This window comes from Nothobranchius furzeri, unplaced genomic scaffold (genome assembly GCF_043380555.1).
Source record: "Nothobranchius furzeri strain GRZ-AD unplaced genomic scaffold, NfurGRZ-RIMD1 Scf144, whole genome shotgun sequence".
Taxonomy (NCBI): Eukaryota; Metazoa; Chordata; class Actinopteri; order Cyprinodontiformes; family Nothobranchiidae; genus Nothobranchius; species Nothobranchius furzeri.
Genome location: NW_027223160.1, coordinates 50,001 through 55,600, shown reverse-complemented (window position 1 = coordinate 55,600; position 5,600 = coordinate 50,001).

Sequence of the window (5,600 nt, the reverse complement as noted above, 5' to 3'; positions counted from 1 at the left end):
TAGGCTCTGCCGCGCCCCCTGGAGGTCAAAAGGATGACCAGTAGTTGTGGTTCTCACCCCGGGTCGTGGGTCCGAGTCTGGCCCGAGTAGATCACTTTGGTCGGCTACCGGGGGGTGTGCCGTGCCCCCTGGAGCCATGGGAGTGAGCTCCAGCAGACTGGTATTTTTCGGAGAACCAGGCCCACACTCCTCAGACTTTGTGCCCAGGGACAGGCCACCAAATCGGCCGCGGCTCGTGCACTTTGCCCTGCGTTTCTCCCAGAACCAGAGCCGGAAAAATCCCAAAATTGATGCCCAGAGATAGTCGACTCTGCCTGGAATAGATTGCCACCCAAACCCGCCAACTCACGCTGGTTTTCCGATGGCCTCACCTACTAACCCGAGCATGGTCATCGCTCGCACCTTCCAAAACCTCCAGGGGCGCAGGCACTTTTCATTTACTGGCCATAAGGCCGACCGCCTTAAGCGTTAAGCGATAAGCGAAAGGCTTAGTTTGGAACTTAGTTTTTGGAGCGACGAGGTCGCGTTTTGTCAATTCTGAACCGATTTTCACGCGGTTTTCGACTGCCTGCGCCTGGGGAGCCGCCCAGAAGCCCCAGGCAGTGTTCTGGGTGGACTTCCGGACCGGTCCGGACCCGGTACCGGCCGGGGGAACCGCACCACGCCTCTCGGGCGTTTCTACACCGATTTTCGCGGGGTTTTCGACTGCATAGACGGGGCCACCTGCTGCAGGGCCCGAGGGAGGGCCTGCCTGAGCTGGGTCCGACGCAGGGCCCGTTCCTGGAGCCCGCTGGGGGGGGGGGGGGGGGGGGTTCTCTAAGGCTCACGGCGGCTGCTGAGGGCCGGATCGGATGCAGACAGGCGCTCCTCTGCCCAGGTCTTTGCTCCCCTGCCCCACTAGGAATGGAAGACACACTGCCAACAGCTTCTGGAGGGTGATGGGCCCTGCTGCAGACCAGGTCCGACCCAGGTTTCAGCTATCCCACCCCGCAGGGACTTAAAGACACACTGCCATCAGCTTCTGGAGGCTGCTGAGCTCTACTATAGAGCAGGTCCGACCAGGTTTCAGCTCCTGCAGCCCACTAGGACTTAAACACACACTGCCATCAGCGTCTGGATGGTGATGGGCCCTGCTGCAGACCAGGTCCGACCCAGGTTTCAGCTATCCCACCCCGCAGGGACTTAAAGACACACTGCCATCAGCTTCTGGAGGCTGCTGAGCTCTACTATAGAGCAGGTCCGGACCCAGGTTTCAGCTCCTGCAGCCCACTAGGACTTAAACACACACTGCCATCAGCGTCTGGATGGTGATGGGCCCTGCTGCAGACCAGGTCCGACCCAGGTATCAGCTCCTGCACCCCGCAGGGAATTGAAGACACACTGCCATCAGCTTCTGGAGGCTGCTGAGCTCTGCTATAGACCAGGTCCGACCCAGGTTTCAGCTCCTGCACCCCGCAGGGAACTAAACACACACTGCCATCTGCAACTGGAGGCTGCTGAGCCCTGCTGCAGACCAGGTCCGACCCAGGTTATGGCTCTCCCACCCCCCTGGACTTAAACACACACAGCCATCAGCTTCTGGATGGTGATGGGCCCTGCTGCAGACCAGGTCCGACCCAGTTTCTGCTCCTCAACCCCGCAGGGAATTAAGACACACTGCCATCAGCTTCTGGAGGCTGCTGAGCTCCGCTGCAGGCCAGGTCCGACCCAGGTTACAGCTCTCCCACCCCGCAGGGAATTAAAGACACACTGCCATCAGCTTCTCGATGCTGCTGAGGCCTGCTATAGACCAGGTCCGACCCAGGTTTCTGCTCCTGCACCCCGCATGGACTTAAACCCACACTGCCATCGGATTCTGGAGGCTGCTGAGCCCTGATGCAGACCAGGTCCGACCCAAGTTTCAGCTCTCCCACCCCGCAGGGGATCAAACACACACTGCCATCAGCTGCTGGAGGCTGCTGAGCTCTGCTATAGACCAGGTCCGACCCAGGTTTCAGCTCTCCCACCAGCAGGGACTTAAACACACACTGCCATCAGCTGCTGGAGGCTGCTGAGCTCTGCCATAGACCAGGTCCGACCCAGGTTTCAGCTCCTGCACCCCGCAGGGACTTAAACACACGCAGCCATCAGCTGCTGGAGGCTGCTGAGCTCTGCTATAGACCAGGTCCGACCCAGGTTTCAGCTCTCACACCAGGCAGGGACTTAAACACACACTGCCGTCAGCTTCTGGAGGCTGCTGAGCCCTGCTGCAGACCAGGTCCGACCCAGGTCTCAGCTCTCCCACCCCGCAGGGACTTAAACACACACTGATATCAGCTTCTGGAGGCTGCTGAGCTCTTCTATAGACCAGGTGCGACCCAGGTTTCTGCTCCTCCACCCCGCAGGGAACTAAACACACACTGCCATCAGCTTCTGGAGGCTGCTGAGCTCTGTTACAGACCAGGTCCGACCCAGGTTTCAGCTCTCCCACCAGGCAGGGTCTTAAAGACACACCGCCATCAGCGTCTGGAGGCTGCGGAGCTCTACTATAGACCAGGTCCGACCCAGGTTTCAGCTCCTCCACCCGCCATAAGCTGCTGGAGGCTGCTTCCGCTCCTCACCCCGCCATCAGCTGGCTGGGGGCTGGCTGGCTGCTGGAGGCTGGCTGCTGCTGCTGCTGCTCCTCCACCACGCCATCAGCAGCTGGAGGCTGCTGAGCTCTGCTATAGACCAGGTCCGACCCAGGTTTCAGCTCTCCCACCAGGCAGGGACTTAAACACACACTGCCATCAGCAACTGGAGGCTGCTGAGCTCTGCTGCAGACCAGGTCCGACCCAGCTTTCAGCTCCTGCACCCCGCAGGGACTTAAACACACACTGCCACCAGCTTCTGGAGGGTGATGGGCCTGCTGTGGACCAGGTCCGACCCGGATATCAGCTCTCCCACCAGGCAGGGACTTAAACACACACTGCAATCAGCTGCTGGAGGCTGCTGAGCTCTTCTATAGACCAGGTCCGACCCAGGTTTCAGCTCTCCTACCAGGCAGGGACTTAAACACACACTGCCATCAGCTTCTGGAGGCTGCCGAGCCCTGCTGCAGACCATGTCCGACCCAGGTTTCAGCTCTCCCACCAGGCAGGGACTTAGAGGCACGCTGCCATCAGCTTCTGGAGGCTGCTGAGCTCTGCCATAGACCAGGTCCGACCCAGGTTTCAGCTCCTGCACCCCGCAGGGACTTAAACACACGCAGCCATCAGCTGCTGGAGGCTGCTGAGCTCTGCTATAGACCAGGTCCGACCCAGGTTTCAGCTCTCCCACCAGCAGGGACTTAGAGGCACGCTGCCATCAGCTTCTGGAGGCTGCTGAGCTCTGCCATAGACCAGGTCCGACCCAGGTTTCAGCTCCTGCACCCCGCAGGGACTTAAACACACGCAGCCATCAGCTGCTGGAGGCTGCTGAGCTCTGCTATAGACCAGGGTCCGACCCAGGTTTCAGCTCTCACACCAGGCAGGGACTTAAACACACACTGCCATCAGCTGCTGGAGGCTGCTGAGCTCTGCTATAGACCAGTCCGACCCAGGTTTCTGCTCCTCCACCCCGCAGGGAATTAAAGACACACTGCCATCAGCTTCTGGATGGTGATGGGCCCTGCTGCAGACCAAGGTCCGACCCGGGTTACAGCTCTCCCACCAGGCAGGAATTAAACACACACTGCCATCAGCTTCTGCTGGCTGCTGAGCTCTGCTGCAGACCAGGTCCGACCCAGGTTTCAGCTCCTGCACCCCGCAGGTAACTAAACACACACTGCCATCACCTTCTGCTGGCTGCTGAGCCCTGCTGCAGACCAGGTCCGACCCAGGTTTCAGCTCCTGCACCCCGCAGTGGATTAAAGACACACTGCCATCAGGTTCTGGAGGCTGCTGAGCTCTGCTGCAGACCAGGTCCGACCCAGGTTATGGCTCTCCCACCCCGCAGGGACTTAAACACACACCGCCGTCAGCTTCTGGATGGTGATGGGCCCTGCTGCAGACCAGGTCCGACCCACGTTTCAGCTCTCCCACCCCGCAGGGATGAAACACACACTGCCATCAGCTTCTGGAGCTGCTGAGCTCTGCTAAAGACCAGGTCCGACCCAGCTTTCAGCTCTCCCACCAGGCAGGGAGTTAAAGACACCACTGTCATCGCTTCTGGAGGGTGCTGAGCCCTGCTGCACACCAAGTCTGACCCAGGTTTCAGCTCATCCACCCGCAGGGACCTAAACACACACTGCCATCAGCTTCTGAGTGGTAATGGGCCCTGCTGCAGACCAGGTCCGACCCAGGTTTCAGCTCCTCCACCCCGCCATCACCAGCTGGAGGCTGGCTGCTGCTCCTGCACCCTGCCATCAGCTGCTGGAGGCTTCTGTTCCTCCACCCCGCCATCAGCAGCTGGAGGCTGGCTGCTGGAGGCTGGCTGCTGCTCCTCCACCCCGCCATCAGCTGCTGGAGGCTGGCTGCTGCTCCTGCACCCCGCCATCAGCTGCTGGAGGCTGGCTGCTGGAGGCTGGCTGCAGCTCCTCCACCCCACCATCAGCTGCTGGACGCTGGCTGCAGCTCCTGCACCCGCCATCAGCTGCTGGAGGCTGGCTTCTGCTCCTCCACCCCGCCATCAGCTGATGGAGGCTGCCTGCTTCTCCACCCGCCATCACTAGCTGGAGGCTGGCTGCTGGAGGCTGGCTGCAGCTCCTCCACCCCGCCATCAGCTGCTGGAGGCTGGCTGCTGCTCCTGCACCCCGCCATCAGCTGCTGGAGGCTGGCTGCTGCTCCTCCACCCAACCATCAGCTGCTGGACGCTGGCTGCAGCTCCTCCACCCACCCCATCAGCTGCTGGACGCTGGCTGCAGCTCCTCCACCCCGCCATCAGCTGCTGGAGGCTGCCTGCAGCTCCTGCACCCCGCCATCAGCTGCTGGAGGCTGCCTGCAGCTCCTGCACCCCGCCATCACCAGCTGGAGCTGGCTTCTGCTCCTACACCCGCCATCAGCTGATGGAGGCTGCCTGCTTCTCCACCCGCCATCACTAGCTGGAGGCTGGCTGCTGGAGGCTGGCTGCAGCTCCTCCACCCCACCATCAGCTGCTGGACGCTGGCTGCAGCTCCTGCACCCCGCCATCAGCTGCTGGAGGCTGCCTGCAGCTCCTGCACCCCGCCATCACCAGCTGGAGGGCTGGCTTCTGCTCCTCCACCCCGCCATCAGCTGATGGAGGCTGCCTGCTTCTCCACCCCCGCCATCACTAGCTGGAGGCTGGCTGCTGGAGGCTGGCTGCAGCTCCTCCACCCCGCCATCAGCTGCTGGAGGCTGGCTGCTGCTCCTCCACCCAACCATCAGCTGCTGGACGCTGGCTGCAGCTCCCCACCCCACCATCAGCTGCTGGACGCTGGCTGCAGCTCCTCCACCCCACCATCAGCTGCTGGACGCTGGCTGCAGCTCCTCCACCCCGCCATCACCAGCTGGAGGCTGCCTGCTGCTCCTCCCGCCATCAGCTGATGGACGCTGGCTGCAGCTCCTCCACCCCGCCATCTGCTGCTGGAGGCTGGCTGGCCGCTGGAGGCTGGCTGCTGCTCCCACACACCGCCATCAGCTGCT